This window comes from Geotrypetes seraphini, chromosome 2 (assembly GCF_902459505.1).
Source record: "Geotrypetes seraphini chromosome 2, aGeoSer1.1, whole genome shotgun sequence".
NCBI classification, from domain to species: domain Eukaryota; kingdom Metazoa; phylum Chordata; class Amphibia; order Gymnophiona; family Dermophiidae; genus Geotrypetes; species Geotrypetes seraphini.
In genome coordinates, this window is record NC_047085.1 from 245,419,099 (window position 1) to 245,439,422 (window position 20,324).

Below are 20,324 nucleotides of genomic sequence, written 5' to 3' on the forward strand. Positions count from 1 at the left end.
GAAAAGAATCAAAACACAGGCTAATTAACAATTAAATAAAACATGCTGCCTGGTTCTTTGTGACATAACACTTTGTTTCTTGAATAGGAGTCTTTGGCTACCAGTCATTGTGAATCACATTTATATGTTGACAACTGTCACAAAGCATCTTGACAAGTTCATCATTGAAGTGTGTCACTATTGTAATTTTTCTCTCAAATCTGTATTTTGAGCTTGAAACTTAACGGTGCAGACATAATACAGAAGAAAATCTTCTTGCACAGGTTTCTGAGAAGTGCTAAGGAACCAGACAAATGGTAAAAGGAATAAAGTTAATGTACTCTGTGTCTTATGTCCAATTAAAAAGAAAATGTTTTTTTTTCCTCCCTCCTTGTAACTCATGAAAGCTTAGAAGCTAATTATATTGGCAACTGAAGTACGAAGTCTGTAGAACAAACTTTAGTGAACAGAACTAGGAACAGAGCACTTCCTACATACCTGACTGGGAATGGCAAAAAGAAAAGGCCAAAACAAGGCCCCGATGTTCTAAGCTTACTGACACTAAACCAGATCTAACCGGTTTAGCATCGACACATTTCAGCTACCAGTGCACAAATTGGCTAAACGCGGTCTTTGTAGCAACCTCCAATAATCGTTTCGAAATGTATTAAAATGAGCACTCCGGGCGATGCCCAGACAATGCCTGATGATGCACAAAATGGAGTGCCGGCCTTTAACACTGCAAATTTAACAGCGGGTCTTGAGGTGCCAGTAGCGTTGATATGCATGTGTTAAAAGCACATCTCATGCACATTTGTTAAAAGTTCAAATACATAAGAATTGCCGCTGCTGGGTCAGACCAGCGGTCTATCGTGCGCAGCAGTCTGGTCACGAGGCGGCCCCTAGGTCAAGGACCAGTGCCCTGAGACTAGCCCTACCTGTGTACGTTCCGGTTTGGCAGGAACTTGTCTAACTTTGGCTTGAATCCCTGGAGGGTGTTTTCCCCTATAACAGCCTCAGGAAGAGCATTCCAGCTTTCCACCACCATGTCCTGCCAAAGCAGTGTATAAAAAAGCATATATATCTTGTATTTTCATATTTGCATGGCTTGCTTATAGGTACACTTCTTTCTCCATCTTCGCTGCTGTGACAGGGGATTAACAGAACCGCAAATACAGAAAAACCGCAAATAACTTTTTCATATGTTATTCGCTGTTTTCTATTAAAAACCACCATGAATATGGTGAATCCGTGAAAAACATGGTGTGAGACCTGGCCTGTTCCTGAAGGAGAGTCACTACACGGTGAAGAAAGTGCTGGGAATCGGCGATTTTCTCTGTAAACGCTTGGAATCAGCGATCTCTCTATGCAAGCTGACATAATTGTGGGGGGGGGGGGGGGAAGGAGCCAGCAAGCTAAAAACCGTGAATAATCAAAACTGCGATTGCAGGAACTGCAAATATGGAGGGAGAAGTGTAGTTTTCCACTGCCTCCTCTCCCTCCCTCCAATGGGATCGATGGACACTTATCACGTGTGCCTATGATACACTACAAAAAGGCGCATCTATGATTCATGCTCATGCCTGCCTATGACGTAGCATCTCCTGGGGCATGCGCACACTTATGCCTCTTACTGTGAACTACAGTATTTTGCGCACGTGTCGCTCACTTTCTCCCAGGATTGACAGGATTTCTGCAAATCTCATTTGCATGCAAGGTTCTTCGAGCGCTGCTTGCAGTTTTGAAATTGGAAATTTTACCGGCATTGCAACGACTGGCAGGACTTTAACGTGGAACTTAGAGCATTGGCGCCCCAGTGAAAGGGGAAAATTAGCATCAGAAAACGCTAATATACAAGCACAGGATGTATCCTTGTATTGCATATTTGCTGGCTACCAAATACTCCCATTAGCACTGAGAGGTTACTAACACAGTGGCTATGCCACCTCTCTCCCGCCATCTTCCCCGTCCCCTACCACGCACGTCCTTTCCCATACCTTTTTATCTTTGGTGCGAGCAGCCACAAACTTGCTGCTCACGTCGGCTTCGGCGCTCTCCTAAGCACGGGTCCCAGAAGTGACGTCAGAGAGGGCGCCGAAGGTGCCACAAGCAGCAAGTTCGTGGCTGCTTGCACCAAAGTTAAAAAGGGACGGGGGAGGGAAGGCAGCACGCATGGCAGGGGGAGGAGTGGGAAGGGTGGCGGAGAGCAGGAGGGGTACCAGTGCCCTGAGGAAAATAGCACCCAGGGTGGATCGCTGTAGTAACCCAGGGTGGGTGCTCTCTCTCTCGCTCCTGACATGGAATCACATGGCCACTACTGCTCCTTGAGATCTAGGGCAGGGGTAGGCAATTCCGGTCCTCGAGAGCCACAGGCAGGTCAGGTTTTCAGGATATCCACAATAAATATGCACGAGAAGATTTGCACCTCAAGGAGGCAGTGCATGCAAATCCATCTCATACATATTCATTATGGATATCCTGAAAACCTGACCTGCCTGTGGCTCTCGAGGACCGGAATTGCCTACCCCTGATCTAGGGCAAGCCACTTAGATCTGAATTCTGTATATGGCACCAAACATGGCACCAATCAAAGATTAGCGTTAAGCACTATTCTATAAATGGCGCTCAGAGTTAGGGCATGAAGATTTACACTAACTAAAGCCTGATATAAATTCTTGCTCCTATATTAGGCGTCAATCCCCCTTATTCAGTAAAACTGCACAAAAACTCCAGGAATTCCGCAATCTGCCCATGCCCCTCCCATGGCCTTGCCCTCTTTTCAGATTCACACATAAAATTTGCCTAAAGACGTGCATTAAAATTGAAATTAATGTCATTATTAGCACCCAATTATTGGTTCTAAATGGATCGTTTATCAATTAAGTTGCACACGCAAATTGGGTGCGCACCCATATTTGTATGTGCAATTTTGAATACCATACAAAGAATTAGGGTGTTAACCCTTAATTGCCTCAGTTATTGTAAGTCCTCTGGGGAGAGGAAAATACCTGAATGTAACTCACCCTGAATTACTAGTGGATAAAAAAAAGAACTAAATCCAAAATACAGTGTTTCTCTTCCAAAATTTAAGACATCAGTGCAGTATCAGTCTCCTGAAGGTGCTCCTTTGGAGCACTGAATCCTAAGGATGGAATAAAATCACGGAGAGGACTACTGTGGATAGTGGGATACGGAGTGAGTGAAACTGCAGGTACTCAAACTATCCCAAAAGGGGAAGGATTTGATATACTGCCTTTCTATGGTATGTGTGGTGGGGGTGTCACAAGGAGTTGCATTCAGAATTAACCCAGTTCCCTAGGTTCCCAGTCCTATTAGGCTATTCCTCCAAAAGGAGCTCTTTCTATTATGTTAATATTTGCATTAGTCTGAGAGCAACTTTAGCCTTAAGACTGATAATTTTTGTCACACACATAGGAGTTGCAATCTAACCATTAAAATCTGTAACACTTTCTGCACACTAATGAGTGTGATAAGTATGCATTTATCATGTTTGGGATCCTCCATCCTTTCAGTGGTACAGGGTTGTTGGTTTTTGGTTTTTTTTTTACTTGCCTCTAAACTTGTAGAATTGCAAAGTAGATTATTCAGTCACAAGACTTGCACTAAACAAGGCTGAACGTGATGATTTAGGGAATACAAAAAGAGTGTGGGACCCCCACAATGTTTCCAGATTCCAATTCCTTATTTTGAATTCTATACAGGCAGGAGGAAGAGGAGAGAAAAGGGATGTGATCTGTATAGTTTAAGTCCAAAAATGACTAGACGGATTAAAACAAATCTACATAATGCTAAGGTGGTTCACCAAAGTGTAACTCAGTCCCCACTTTGGTGATGTATAGCATTTGCAACCAGGCCCTTCTTGAATTAATATATGATTTAGCTCATGTCTATTCGTTGGTACCTCAAATTACGGTGCATTATAAAACACCTATTACTTGAGAATGCTTACAATATAAGGGCTAATACATGAAGGTGAGTTATTAATGCAAGTCCCACTATTTCCAAGAGGGCTTTTTTTTTTTTTTTTTTTTTTACCAGTCACTAAGGCCCTAATTCTGTATCTGAGACAATGGGGTTGTCCAAGGTCACAAGGAGCCTGTGTGTGGAGAAGGATTTAAACCCTGACTTTGTTGGCTGTTAGGATCCCTTATCACTCCTGTTTGCTTGTCTTATACAATAATAGTTATCAGCACTCAGTTCAGACTAGAGATTAGTAAAATATCATGACAGCTTCCTGTCCCAACCACACAAGGGAGCTCCCAAATGATGAGTAAGCTCCTGCAGATCATTAAAGCACCTGAAATTTAAATACAAGACATTTCAGGTCGGTTTGGATGCTGGTCAGAGATAAGTTGGAATCTGAATCTAATGGAGCTATGTTCATTGCTAAACTCGAGCAAAACAAAACAGAAAAAACAACGGCAAAATGGACCTCCTCAAATCCCAGTAATAACCCCTTACATTATAGCGTTAGATACTGTTATATTGCGTCTGAAATCAATCTTGATTTGGTATTCATCCAAAATGGTAAACTTTTGGCCAGCAACCCAGCAAGTGAAATGTGATTCATGCTGTAAGTCTCAGCAATGTCCCCCCCCCCTTTTTTTTTTTTTTTTTACAAAAAAAAAAAAAAAAAAGCAGAGATCAAAATGCAGAATTTCTAGGGGATTCAAATATACATCTTAAACATTACAAAAACAGGTGTCTCAGATCATCTGCCCAACATTTATTTTGCCCAATTCATGCTAAGCTTTCAGTTGTATTTTTAGTTTGTGCTCCATTCCCATTCTACCTTTGCTACTATAAGCTTATTTCTCAACAAAATCCTCACCAGCTTTAAACGTGTCACTATAATTTCATCCCACAGCTTAAGCACCATCAAAGAAGCATTATTTTTCTATTTTTTTTTTTTTTGTAAGTGGCAGGTGTTTTTGCACATCTCACTTTCAAAAATCTAGTGACCAGTAGTAATAGAAAAAAATATGCATATTCACACACACATTAAAACAACAACAAAATAACACCTTTTCCGGGAACTTTAAGCCTCCAGAATTCATGCTGAAAGGGGGGCTCAGAACGTTCCAATTTAAAAACCAAGCCTAAGCTCCACCACTTCAACCTCCAACATTCCTCGCTACGATCATTACACAAAGCGCGGAAGGAAAGTGTTTCCCATCGCAAACCAACGCGCAAACACAGATCTGTGCATGTGCTCTCTCATAAACCGCATGCACTCCGCATCTACCGAGCTCTGCGGTTCGCTGACCTCCCGGAGACCGCGGCCACTTTGCTCCCTTGCAAAAAATAAAAAATAAATAAAAAAAGCCAGCTTAGAGCGAACTTTCAGTGCAGACACGTAGCACCATCCGCACACGCGAATAGATAGAGCGCTTACCTTACATGAAATCCTTTCTCCAAACGTGGCTGAGGGGGAAGAAGAAAAAAAAAAGCCCAGAGCCCGATCTGCAGTGATCTAGGAGCAATCCAAGTTCTCAGATACCGCCTTCCAGGTAGTCGCGCACGGGAAGAGTAGGGGGGTGGGGGGGATGACGACCGTGTTTGGTGTTGTTTTGATTAATCTTCCTGCCCCCCTCTCTTCGTCTCACTGTTTACGTTCAACGTTTCCCCGTTGAAAGAAGAGGAGGCGAAACGATCAGCTGGAAATCCTGGGAGGCTCCTAGAGAAGTGAGCAGGAGCTGCTTCTGGGCGAGACGCTGCCGGAGCTCCGATAGGCTCCCGCCGGGTCCCCCCCCCCCACGAGCCGCGGGATGATCATTGACCTGATTAGCGCGGGGAGCCGAAAGGGGGCGGGGCCAGCGCGGAGAGGACTGGGCGCGCGGCAGGGGAGCCGGCGAAGGCGCCGAACGAGCTCGGGGATCCCCCCCACGTCTCGCGCTCCCAGACTAACGGACGCGCTGCAGCTGAGAAGCTGTGCGCGCGGCGTTCACCCTCTTCTAGAGGACTTGGGAGAAGACGGGGCAGCGCTGCGGCCGCTCGGGCTCGAGGGGCTTTCGCCAGGGGCAGCGGAGATTGATTTTCCGGCGCCGCGCACTTTTTTTTTTTTTTTAAACCAACATTTCGACGGGGTCAGATGCTAAGGACAGCGGGTTTCTCTAAGCCCCACGACTGGCGACCCACTCTGTCCTAAAATAGCACTCGACGCACCTACTATACAGTAGGTGAACGTAGCTGTCAGTTGTTCGCAAATCAAGGAGCGCGAGACGAAGAAAAGGCTGAGTCCCTTCTGTGGACGAGTTAGTTCTAGTAATGCAAGGCAAACCAAGATCCTCTCTTCCTGCAGTTCACATTAATAGATTAAACAACTTCCCGGAGTGTGTGTGCTGTCCTTTATCTTGTGCAAATAAAAAAAAAAAAAGGGGGGGGGCTGTATTTTCTTTCTTCAATTTTATTTTTTTTTTAAATTGTGCTTTATGGGGGGGGGGGGGGTTATTATTATTATTTCTTTTCTCATTATTTCCAAACCCCATCCTGTCCTCACAATCTGGCTCTGTTAAGTCTGAGAGATCACAAACTGACTGAAGGCTCAGCCTTTCACTGCTCTCTGGGGGATTTCGTGCATCCTTTGGTTTGCAACCCAGTCTTCAAGGACCTCCATCCCCAGTCAGGTTTTCAGAATATCCACAATCAATATGCCTGAGATTGATGCACTGCTTTCTTGATAGCAAATCTCTCTCGGGCATATTGATTGTGGACATCCTGAAAACCCAACTGGTCAGTGGAGGCAGTGCATGCAAATCTCTCTCATGAATATTCATCATGGATATCCTGTGTAAACCTACCTGGCTGCAGTGCTTCCAGGACCAGTTTTGGGAACAACTGATCTATGAGGACTCATCTCCACCCCCAGCTCTTTCTATCACTGCTAGTAGGAATGTGCATAGCAAAGGTGTTTCTTTAATTTTTCAATTCATTATGTGTTAATAACAAAATTAAAATATACTGGAAGTTTTTCATTCTCAAAAATCTACTGTGCACATGCCTATCGATACGCAAGGACAGGGCTAATTAACTCCAGTCCTCAAGGTCAACAGGCAGACCAAGTTTTTAGGATATCCAGAATAAAATATGTATGAGAGAGATTTTCATAACTAGGAAGCAGCACATGCAAATCTCTCTCATGCATATTCATTATGGATATCCTAAAAACATGGCCTGCCTGTGGACTTTGAGGACCAGAATTCAATAACCCTGGTTTAGGGTGCTTTAGCCTGATTTTGTGTGCACTTTGGCATTAGATCATACTATATATTTTTTTTATTGCTATGCTAAAACACAGAAATAAGTGCAATGGAGTTTATTCAGGAGAACATTTTACCTATGCACAGAGGACCCAAAATTGATCAATAAACAGTGCTTTGCCCATTGCCTTCCCCCCCCCCCCCAAAAAAAAAAAAAAAATCCTTTTCCTGAAATGGTTCAGGGGGTAGAATCTGCGGCAAAAGTTGTACAATTTATTTGGCAGAACGTCTGAAAATTTGTGCCAGTTGTGTGACTCATATGCATGCATTTGAATTATTTTGCATATTAAGTAATAAAACTGAATTTTGCATAATAAAAAAGTAGTTTTCCAATATGTGCAAATTTTTTATTTAATTATGTTGGGAATCTAATACAGGTAGCCATTTGGGGAAAAATAGAGAGGACAGCAAGAGGGAGGGAAGATGGATCAGGGATAGGGAGAAGACGGAAGGACTAAGGATGGGCCCACAAGATGGAGTGAAGAGGCAGGACTGAGGATAGGGGAGGAAGAGAAAGAGGGAAGATCAGGGTAGAGAATGGGGTGAGGATGATTCTGGGACAACAGAACAATTACAGGACAATAATTGAGGCATAGCCTGAGTCTTCCAACTTTGGGTTCAGACCCCCTAAAATTGTGCTACACATTGCAAAAGCTAATAAGGTGCCCAAACCACACTAGTAGAAGAGGTCTGTCTGTACCCCATCCATCTTAGAAGATAGGAAGTCGGCAGCACACTTCTAGCCTCTGACACTAGCACTCCCTGTGCATTCTGAGTTCATGCATGTAAATACTGGTTGCCAGCTTCCCACCTTCTTAGATGACATGAGAGACTTGGGTGGAGGACCTCTTCCACTGGCAGTACTTGGGCATTCCCGTTAGCCAAAATATTAATTTTAAAGTCAGGAGTTGGGGGTGGGAGAATGACAGAGAGGAAATACATGGATCCCCCAATTCAACCCTTGGCTCCTCCAGAAATGGATTTCTGGCTAAGCTACTGAGGGCCAGATTCTCTAATATCACCAGTAAAATCCAACGGGTCGCCGTAGCGGCCGTAAATCTAAAGATTCCATTTTTGAGTCATTCTTGGAAAAACCATGCATGTAAATGAGGTTCGTGGGCGGTCGCCAAATTTATATGAGATCAGTCGCTGGTGATCGCGATTGGCACATGTGCAGAATAGTCCATGGAAAGAGGCAAGGGTGGATAGGAGGGATGGAGAACTACCAGCAAAGCTGCGTCATTGTGTCAATTATAGGCAGGCCAGTACTATTGGATGGAGGGGAAGGGAGCTGCATTCATCGACATCCAAAAAGCGCATATAAGACATGCCTTTAATATACTCCTCTAATACATATGCTCAAGACGGCTTTTGAGATTTTTTTCCCATCACTATATTACTATAATTTATGTGACTAGTGTGTTTTTTTTAAAATATATATATATATATCATGAGCCATAGCCAGAAACATGTCTGAGACATTCTTTTCACTGTACCGGCACTCCCGGACCAGCCAGTAATTTTTGGTCATTAAAAGCTGATGCCTCGCTTGGAGAATCACCTGGAGAATCATCCAGAGTGCTCTTTTAAATTCTAATAAACCACTACTACTATTAATTATTTCTATAGCGCTACCAGATGCAAGCAACGCTGCACAGAATCACAAAGAGTAAGGTGGGCAGTCCCTTTCCTGGTTCCCCCCTAAGCTAGTCACTTGGCAAGTAAGGAGAGTGACTTCACATTTGCCCATGTTCTGCTCCTCTTTCCCCCTTGAACAGCGTTAAATGCCTTACAATCCCATGGTTCAGATCGGCAGTCAGATCTAAAGCTTCAGAAGAGGGGTAGGACACAGCCCCACATGCAGTTGCTATCCTTTTCCAACTGATTAGCACTGAGGGCAGAGCAAGCACACTACCGCCAGGAGACAAGACAGTCCTTCACCTTCCTGACCCGACCTGGCAGGATCAGCCCCTTGGTCTGCTACTGTGATTCGGTGGAGATCACAGAATGATGTGGGAAGGGGCAGATGCTGTGGCCCTTCCTACGGCTGTGGAATCACTGAAGACCAAAGGCCCTGGTTCTGACACTGTGGCTATCGATCAGTATTCTAATCTCAGGCAGCACAGAACAACCCTTTGTTTCCTTCTCCTGCCTTCCCCTCTCCAAAGCAATGTGCAGGGAACAAGAAAAAAAAAAAAGACCGAGCTGAAGCTGGTTCAGAGAACTTTATCTGTGTGACTATTTTACATGTGTTGCCAAAAGTAATACTGTATGTAAAAAAGAGTCATTTTGGAAGCAGTGAGTGGAATTTGCAGATTAAAATAATGCTGCACCTAATAATAATAATAATGGAACGTACGCACAGAGCAGAGTTATGGGTTCTGGCCCAGAAATAGCTAAGAAGAAATATTTAAATTAAATCAGTAATTTAAAGAGTGGGTAAGGTTGGGCAGATTGGATGGACCATTCGGGTCTTTATCTGCCATCATCTACTATGTTACCCAAAGGGGTGATTTCAGAACCCATGCTTTTTACACACTCTTTTAGATGACCGTGGAGGTGGTGTGTTGGGGACATGATATAGACATACCTGCTGCAAATATTTTATCAGGTCTGCAAATGCCGAGACGTTGAATTTGAACATTGGCATTTGTACTTAATTGAAAATTCATCTGCCTCACCACAGTTCTTATCGCAGAAGGATAGAGAGTTGGGGGTAGCATGAGGGCCACAATCCCAGATCATTCATTCAACAGTAATATTCAGCCATTAGGGAACAAATTCTGTATATGGTGCCTTAAGCTGTGCACACAAATAGTGGCATAGTAAGGGGGGAGGTGAAGGGGTGGTCTGCCCCAGGCATCTTGTTGGTGGGGGTGCCTACACCCCTATTCCTCTCCATCCTTGCCTCTTCCCATTCCTCCCATCCACGCGTGCTCGCCCCTTCCCTTCCCCCTTCGCTATAGTTGAATAAGTTTGCGACAGTCAACGACATGCTCTTCATGACCCCGTAGGCTCTCCCGCTGACATCACTTCCTGGTGACGGCAGATAAAGGCCAATGGCCCATCTAGTCTGCCCAGTTCGCATATCCCTTCCTGCAGGCATCTGTGAAAGGCTCTGGATTTCATATACCTACATCTCTGTTATCCTTTCTGAGGGGTTTTTTTTTTGCTCACACATGGCTGGAAATAGAACCTCTTCTGGTAAAGGAGTCTTTCTCTGCTGAGTCACCCAGATCTTACTACTACTACTACTACTAGTTATCATTTCTCTAGCACTGAAAGGCATACACAGCACTGTACACTCAACATGTAATAGATGGTCCCTGCTCGGAAGAGCTTACAATCTAATTAGGACAAAGAGAACAAATTGGGACAGATGGGGTTGGGGAGCTTTTTGAAGAGAGAATGATAGCATGGACATAGGTATCGAACAGTGAGTGGAAATTAGGAGTTGCAAGCAGCCTCAAAAAAAGTGGGATTTTAGCTTGGATTTGAGTATTACTAGAGACGGAGCTTGATGCATTGACTCAGGCAGTAAGTTCCAGGCATACAGTGTAGCAAGATAGAAGGGACAGAGTCTGAATTTGGCTGTATTTTGATTAAATTTGGCTGTATTTTGATTAAAAATTTTAGTATGATTAATTATCCAATTAAAGATGTGGCATAACCAGCAATCTATAAGAGGGGGCACAGGGGAAGCTGGGAGAGGGGCACATATTTCCTCTCCCTCCTACCCATATTAGGCATCATATCTTTGCTGGTGGGGATGCTGAAGCCCCGCCATTCAAAGAAATCCATTGCCAAACCTACCTCCTTGTGCTATCTCAAGACTGAGGAAATCAGTGTGCTCCCCAAGCATGTTTAGTTCATGCATGAACTGAGCATGCTTGAGGACTGCAAGTGTTGGTGGCTGGAGGCATGTCATTGACTTCTCCACTCCTAAGGAAATATGAGAAGGAAGGAGGCAGCTCAGGGCAGGGGGCATTCTTTCCTTCACTGTCAAAAGGGAGAGCACTATGCTAGAGCACACACTGGAACATCAAGAATTTGCCCTGTAAACAGAAAAAACTAGTCCCAGCACTAGCAGAGTCAGCCTTGAAGATTAAGGATGAGCAAAACAAGATGTACACTAGAGCTTTTGAGGTCTAAGAAAGCTCATCTTCCTTTAGGGTTATAGAACTACTCCTGGTAATGATATTAACCGTCACTGCATTAAATAACTATCTCACTGAATATTGTCTTCTGAATTAGGGCCTTTTATCTAGGACAGACATTTTCCACAACAACCTGTCCACTTGTAAAATGCCCATATTGTACACATTTTCAAATGGACATCTGTCTGTACCTTTTCTTTCAAAATTCCCTACAGATACAGCTGCAATGTGACTTTTGTATTTGATTTATCTGTAGGCCCAGTGTTTTGGGATGTCCACTAATGTGGAATAAACTTCCAGTAGAGGTGAAGAATATGAATGATTAGGTGTTTTTTTACAAAAAGATTGAAAACTTGGATATTTAAGGAGTGTTATAGCTCCTTTATATGAGAGAAGTGAAAATGATTTGGTATCAGTTGGAATTGAGGGAGGGGGAATGGAACTTGATATGCCACCTTTCCGATACTATATCTTTCTTTAATGAATTTCCTCCAAATGATTAACATGCCTTTATTTAAAGTTATGAGAAATACCCTATTTAAGAAGTGGAAGACCATTTTAACAGACCAGGTAGCTCCTAAAAAATTGGCGCAATGTATAGAATACAAAAGTATCCAGGCGAATGTTACGCTGATGTTCAAGAAAGATTCGAGGTATGATCCAGGAAACTACAGACCAGTGAGTCTGACCTGAGTACCGGGAAAGATGGTAGAGGCGCTGATAAAGAACTGCATCATTGAGCACCTTGAAGGACACAATCTAATGAGGACCAGCCAGAACGGCTTCAGCAAAGGAAGATCTTGCTTGAAGAACTTGCTGCACTTCCTCGAGGGAGTAAACAGGCAGATAGACAAAGGTGACCCAGTCGACATTGTATATCTGGATTTTCGACAAGGTTCCGCATGAATGACAACTTTGAAAAATTGTGAGCCATGGAAATACTCACATGGATTAAAAACTGGCTGGCAGATAGGAAACAGAGTGGGAGTAAATGGACAATACTCAGACTGGAAAAGCATCACCAGTGGAGTGCTCCAGGGTTCAGTGCTTGGGCCCGTGCTCTTCAACATATTTATAAACGATCTGGAAATTGGCACGATGAGTGAGGTGATTAAATTTGCAGATGATACTAAGTTATTCAGAGTAGTGAAGACGCAGGAGGATTGCGAAGACCTGCAACGTGACATAAACACGTTCGAAAAATGGGCCGTGACATGGCAAATGAGGTTCAACGTGGATAAGTGTAAGGTGATGCAAGTTGGTAACAAAAATCTTATACACGAATACAGGATGTCCGGGAGCGGTACTTGGAGAGCCCCCCCCCCCCCCAGGAAAGAGACTTGGGAGTACTGGTCGACAAGTCGATGAAGTCCGCACAATGTGCGGCGGCGGTGAAATGGGCAAACAGAATGCTAGGAATGATTAAGAAAGGGATCACGAACAGATCGGAGAAGGTTATCATGCCACTGTACCGGGCCATGGTACGCCCTCATCTGGAATACTGCGTCCAGCACTGGTCGCCATACTTGAAGAAGGACACGGTACTACTTGAAAGGGTCCAGAGAAGAATTACTAAAATGGTTATGGGGCTGGAGAAGTTGCCGTACAGTGAAAGATTAGAGAAACTGGGCCTTTTCTCCCTCACACAGAGGAGATTGAGAGGGGACATGATCGACACATTCAAGGTACTGAAGAGAATAGACTTAGTAGATAAAGACAGATTGTTCACCCTCTCCAAGGTAGGGAGAACGAGAGGGCACTCTCTAAAGTTGAAAGGGAATAGATTTTGTACAAACGTAAGGAAGTTCTTCTTCACCCAGAGAGTGGTGGAAAACTGGAACGCTCTTCTGGAGGCTGTTATAGGGGAAACACCCTCCAGGGATTCAAGACAAAGTTAGACAAGTTCCTGCTGAACCGGAATGTACGCAGGTAGGGCTGGTCTCAGGGCATTGGTCTTTGACCTAGGGGCCGTCGCGTGAGTTGCCTGCTGGGTATGATGGACCACTGGTCTGACCCAGCAGCGGCAATTCTTGTGTTCTTATGAAAGTTTTGATGGGGGGGGTTATATTGTAACCCACTCTGTACAACTGAAAACCACATATTAAATTATATTAAAATAGCATGAGTATTTTTCAAAATGCACTGTGTGTACTCAGTTACCTAATTTAGCCCAATACACTCCCTCATGGAATGCCTCCCTCTTACCCACTGGGAATTTGCCCCACCCCTAAAGGTCTTGAGGGCACTGCTCTGAATTTGATTGGTCGAGCAGACAGTAGGCAGATGAGCACTGTCAGGGTCTTTGGTTGGTTCAGAGAATCCCCAGCCCAAGAGCCAGGCTCCTTTTTTTTTTTTTTTGGTGGGGGGGTAGTTACTTTTTGTTTGATGCAGTTTGGCTGAGCTGGCTGCCTACTCAATAAATCAAACTACATCAAGCAAAAAGTAAACAGACAAACAAAAAGCAAGGCTGTAGAGCTGGGGGATTCACTGAATCTCCTGAAAGCCCTCACTGCACAGCACTGCTCTGACCACTTTAAAAGTCCAAGAGCTGTGGAACATTCTATGCATTACACAGAACAAGCTAACCGGAGCAGCAGAGTCAAGTTCTGCACTGCAGGCAAACCGTTCAGAAAGAGCAGCAGCACTTCGCAAGGAACCAATTACTGTGCTCAGCACTCCTGAGTCATCCCTCTTCTATACACGAACCGTCCCAGTGATGCTTGTCTCCATGTGACTAGAAGACATCAAAAAAATTCACAGGTGTTTTATGTGATACAAAAACTGCAAGGATAGAGAAACTGAAAGGATAGTTTGACTTGATTAATGGCCTAATGAAGCATGAGCACAAAGAATATACAGGCCACCCAGGGATTGCTCACAAGGAACGAGGAGTGCATATCAGTCCAGTACTAGCAAGGAGATCTGAAGGAGATTGTGCTGACCTAGTTCCGAACACTGCAGTAGATGCAAAGCAGCTGTACATCAGTGCAGGTCAGTAGACACTGTAGAGTGGAAAAGACTATAATAGGAAAAGAAAAAAAAAAAAAAAGGAAACAGAGAATGAGAGAAATACAGGACAGTGAAGGACCAGAGAATGAAAGATCAGAAGGAATGATACAGTGTGGTGAAGGACTAGGTGGAGATGGGGAATAACACTTGAATACAGATAAATGCAGGAGGTGAAGGGATCATAAAGAAGCAGTAGGCACGCCATAGATTCTGAGCAGCAAAGAAGATGAAACACAGGAATCAGAAGCTGCTAACTGGCAGGAAGAAGGATCTACCCTGCCCAGAGATCACAGCAAAAAGGACAGAAACATCAAGGAGCAATGGCTTATTGATCTGATTAATCAAATGAGAATTATAGTGGGTGGCCAAGATTAGAAAGAAGTTGATGGTTCAGCAGCAGGAACTGAGCCTATACATACACACACACACATACATATATATATGTGTGCATGTGTATAGGCTCAGTTCCTACATACATACACACACGTGTGTGATATATGCATATATGTCTGTGTATGTACTGTATATGTGTGTATGTATGTACTTGTGGTGCAATTTACCATATTCGGTTAACAGTCATATAAGTGTGTGAGATTGTCAAGAGGTATTACTGATGGAAATAGACTTAGCAGATTAAAGACAGATTAGTTCACCCTCTCCAATGTAGGTAGAACGAGAGGGCACTCTCTAAAGTTGAAAGAGGGATAGATTTTGTGCAAATGTAAGGAAGTTCTTCTTCACCCAGAGAGTGGTAGAAAACTGGAACACTCTTCCGGAGTCTGTTATACGGGAAAACACCCTCCAGGGATTCAAGACAAAGTTGGACAAGTTCCTGCTATACTGGAACGTACGCAGGTGAGGCTGGACTCATTTAGAGCACTGGTCTTTGACCTGGGGGCTGCCGCGTGAGCGGACTGCTGGGCATGATGGACCACTGGTCTGATCCAGCAGCAGCAATTCTTATGTTCTTATGTTATAAATGCATCCCAATTTAAGGGACTTACCCAAGTTTTCGTTCACTCATGGGCGCGACCTAAGGGAAAAGTTTAGACATCAAGGGGCCAGCATTCGCAATGAGGCAGCACAGGGACACCAAACATGTGACCAGTGTGTATACTATAAACATGTGTATGGATGGGACAGCATTGAGATTCCTCTGGCTCCTGGTAGAAAATTTGTACTGAAAATGAATACTGATTGTAAAGCAAGTGCAGTGGTATACTGCATTACCTGTCCCTATAAAAAATATTATACTGGCCACACAAAGCAGGTAGGTAAGATACATATAGCTGAACATCTAAGCCAGGGGTGTCCAATGTCGGTCCTCGAGGGGCCGTAGTCCAGTCGGATTTTCAGGATTTCCCCAATGAATATACATGAGGTCTATTTGCATGCACTGCTTTCATTGTATGCTGAATAGATCTCATGCATATTCATTGGGGAAATCCTGAAAACCCGACTGGATTGCGGCCCTCGAGGACCGACATTGGACACCCCTGATCTAAGCAATATACACCGTGGGCGTCTGCTGCACCTATTAGTCTCGCATCGGCAGCTAGGCCTTTCACACAGAGGACTATTTGGATTACATGGTCCTCTTGCAGGCATTGGGTGTGACCAGCAATGTTTCTCAATTTTTATTTATGAGAGCATAGGTTTATCTTTAATTGGCATACACTGGCCCCTGCGGGACTCAATGCTGAGATAGATTGGTTTCAGCTGTGACTGAGACTAGGGGAGGTCCTGCTTTTAATTTATTTTGTCCTATACCCTCTTTGCTGTTCATGATGTCATCTGTGCCTGGATGATTTAATTCTGGAAATGCGCCTGCGTGATGTAACTGCATGGTTTTCTCAGCTCTTTCTTTAGTAGTCAAATATGAAATTGGGAGACAAGTGACATACACATGTAACAAGAGTGAAGAAGGTTGCATATATCAGCACAAACAGAATCACTCTATGGACCTTGTTCACAGAGTAAAGTTGATTGAATTGATGTCACACAGTTCCCCCCAACTTGCTCAGAATCAAGGAGGGGAAAACTGGGGCGAGCCCCAGAAAAACCACCTCACAGCCCAATCATCGCATGAAGGGTAAACGGTAACATTATATCATTCCATGTATGCTTTGTATTTTGAAAAAATATTGGCGTTTAAGCACTATAATGATTAGATAGTTGTTTAAGTCGAAGAACTAAGCAAACTTAACTTATAGCTTGCGGGTTCCGACGTGCACGTTTCGATCCTGCCTCAGGGAACACACAGGAATAGGTGGAACATGTTCTTCCACCTATTCCTGTGTGTTCCCTGAGGCAGGATCGAAACGTGCACGTCGGAACCCGCAAGCTATAAGTTAAGTTTGCTTAGTTCTTCGACTTAAACAACTATCTAATCATTATAGTGCTTAAACGCCAATATTTTTTCAAAATACAAAGCATACATGGAATGATATAATGTTACCGTTTACCCTTCATGCGATGATTGGGCTGTGAGGTGGTTTTTCTGGGGCTCGCCCCAGCTTTCTTTAGTAGTGGCTGTGAAAAGGTTTTGATTAATTGTATGTTTTGTAGTTGTATGGACAGGAGGTAAAATGTAGTGTGTGAGTATGTTATGAGTGTTGATTGGCATATATTATTTCTCTTTAGCGACTCCTTCTGATGAAGTGTCAATAGGCAAAACTCGAGTCGGGGGGGGGGGGGAGGCTGGCTTGATATGAGCAGCTTTAGGAGTCACAAACACAATTTATATTAACAAATGTGTGCCGACGAGACATTGCTGCCGCCAAGGATACTGAGATAAGTTTTATTGTGTGTTTGATAAACTTAATACATGTATCATTTTTAACAGCAGGCGACTGGGTCAGTGGGTGCCATGATAGTCCCATTGACAATTCTTGCTGTGTTTATTTAACATTTGGCACTAAGGTTGTGGATCTGAGCATTTCACATTATAATATTTCTTTGTTTTTGTAGGCAAACGGTATGACCTGTGATTATTTGATAGATGTATATATGTCACATAAATCACTGAGTTATTTCCATATAATTACGAAGTAATGTATATACATACACAGACAGAAAAATGTGTGCATGTGGAAAGAAAGTAATTATCAAGCTGAGTTACAGTCATAACATTTGTTATTTGCTCTTTAATTTGTGTTAAAGGGCATTAACATAAGTTATATTACTATAACATATACTACTACTTATTTCTATAGTGCTGCCAGATGCACGAGTGCTGTATATTACATTAACCAGGTAAGAGATAGTGCCTGCTCAACAGAGCTTGCAATCTAATCAGACAGACAAACAGGACCATCGGGGTGGGGAATTACAGAGGGAATGACAAATGGTGGTTTAAGTTACTGCAGACGACATATCACTAAGAAGCAAAACATGTAAATGCACATAAAAAAGTTCATTAATAAGCAAAGGCATAGTAAGGGGGGTGGGGTCCTACCCAGGCGCCGTCATGGTGGAGGCAACGGCATCCCTCCCCGTACCTTCCCACTCCCCCCCCCCCCGGCCGTGCGCGTACCTTCACTTCCCCCCACTGTACTCTAGCTCTTCACCACATGAAAGCAGCAACTCTAACCTGCTGCTCGCGCCAGCTCTCCCTTTGACATCACTTCTGGGTCCTATGCCTAGGACGTGACATCGAGGGAGAGCCAACTTGGGCAGCAAGTTGGTGATGCTGCTCGTACCGGGAAAGTTAAAGAGGGATAGCCATGCAAATGATTACTTGCAATTGGAAGAATTGGGATCACCTTAGTTTTACTTTTTGGTGGGCGAGCTTATGTTTAACTTATAAATATGAGAAAATGAATGCTGACATGCTGGGGCATAATAAGATATTCAAATTAGTTTGGGGTCCATTGACATATTTTGTAGATTTGCTATAGTTGTCCTTTATCTTTATTTTCCATTGTTTTTTCACCTCCACATCCAGGAGGGGTGGGAGCAGGAAGGGGGGTATATCTTTTGTTTTGGTATTATTCCTGATGGTAATGATGGATGGGGCAGGGAATTTTTATCTTTAGAATAGATACTGATTGATTATAAGTGCTTGGTTGATTATCATTATTTGTATATAAATTGAATTGCACTTTTTGTTGGCATTAAAAACTAAATAAAGTTAAAAAAAAGAGGTATTGGGGGAGGTAAAAGAGAAGGGATGAACGTGGTGGGGGCAGAGAATAAGCAGGGGAGTGGAAAAGAGGGTGGGGAGGGGTGGCACTGCCCCGGCCACCGCTCACCCTTGCTACGCCACTGTTAGTAAGTAAATTAGATAACATGGTTAAGCTGGCATTCTTTTCTATCCCAGAGGCATTGAGCCACAAAGTCAGAGCTCAGTGATTCCAGGCACTTCTTAAAGATAACAGTGACCCCCCCCCCCCATTATACCTCCAATTGCAAGCTCCACATCATAAGAACATAGGAATAGCCATATGGGTCAGAACAATGGTCAATCTAGCTCAGTATCCTGTTTCCACAGTGGCCAATCCAGGACACAAGCACCTGGCAAAAACCCAAATAGTAGCAATGTTCCATGCTACCGATCCAGGGCAAGTAGTGGATTCCCCCATGTGTGTCTCAACAGAGGACTATTGACTTTTCTTCCATTTTTAAACGCAGATCCGCTAACTGCTGTTACCATATCCTCTAGCAACAAATTTCAGAGCTTAACTATTTTTTGAGTGAAAAAAATAATTTCCTCCTATTTGTTTTAAAAGTATTTCCCTGTAACTTCATCGAATGTCCTCTAGTCCTTGTAATTTTTGACGGAGTAAAAAATCGATTCACTTGTACCTATTCTATACCACTCAGGAATTTGTAGATTTCAATCTTATGCTCCCTCAGCCGTCTCTTTTCCAAGCTGAAGAGCCCTAACCTCTTTAGTCTTTCCTCAAATATAGAAATGAAACAAAAAATATCTTTTTTATTGGACTAACTTAATGTAGTTTATGATTAGCTTTCAAAGGTAACCCTTTCTTCCTTCAGATCAGAAATCTGAAGAAAGGGTTGCCTTTGAAAGCTAATCATAAACTACATTAAGTTAGTCCAATAAAACAGAGAAACATGATGGCAGATAAATGCCAAATGGCCCTTCCATTCTGCCCATCCACAGTAACCATTATCTCTTCCTCTCTCTAAGAGATCCCATGTGACTATCCCATGCTTTCTTAAATTCAGACAGTCTTTGTCTCTACCACCTCTTCTGGGAGACTGTTCCACCCATCTCCCACCCTTTCTGTTTCCTTATATTACTCCTGAACCTACCACCTCTTAACTTCATCCTATGCCCTATCATTCCAGAGCTTCCTTACAAATGAAAGAGACTTGACTCATGAATATTTACATTTACATCATGTAGGTCAGGGATAAAGGAACTCCGGTCCTCGAGAGCCGTATTCCAGTCAGGATTTCCCCAATGAATATGCATGAGATCTATTTGCATGCACTGCTTTCAATGCATGTTTATTGCGGAAATCCTGAAAACCCAACTGGAATACGGCTCTCAAGGACCGGAGTTCCCTTCCCCTGATGTAGGTATTTAAACATCTCTATCATATCTCCCCTCTCCCGCCTTTTCTCAAAAGTATACAGATTGAGATTTTTAAGTCTGTCCCCATACGCCTTATCACGAAGATCACACCATTTTAGTAGCCTTCCTCTGGACCGACTCCATCCTTTTTATATTTCTTTGAAGGTGCGGCCTTCAGAATTGTACACAATATTTTAAATGAGGTCTCACCAGAGTCTTATATGGGGCATCAATACCTCCTTTTTCCTACTGGCCATACCTCTCCCTATGCACCCTAGCATCCTTCTAGCTTTTGCTGTCACCTTTTCAACCTTTTTGGCCACCTTAAGATCATCACATAGAATCATACTGTCACCT

At 43.4% G+C, this 20,324-nt stretch overlaps 1 protein-coding gene across 3 annotated transcripts in view; it reads right to left on the bottom strand.

Annotated features, from left to right (window-relative positions):
* Positions 1 to 5,947, bottom strand: part of CDH12 (cadherin 12) — a 799,528-nt gene extending 793,581 nt beyond the window's left edge. Inside the window, exon 1 of one of the 3 annotated variants that reach the window (XM_033935287.1) lies at positions 5,396 to 5,947. The gene's annotated coding sequence lies outside the window, so the exon portion shown is untranslated. The remainder of the gene's footprint in view (positions 1 to 5,395) is intronic. The other 2 variants (XM_033935284.1, XM_033935288.1) reach the window with 2 other exon arrangements.
* Positions 5,948 to 20,324: the final 14,377 nt, after the last annotated feature.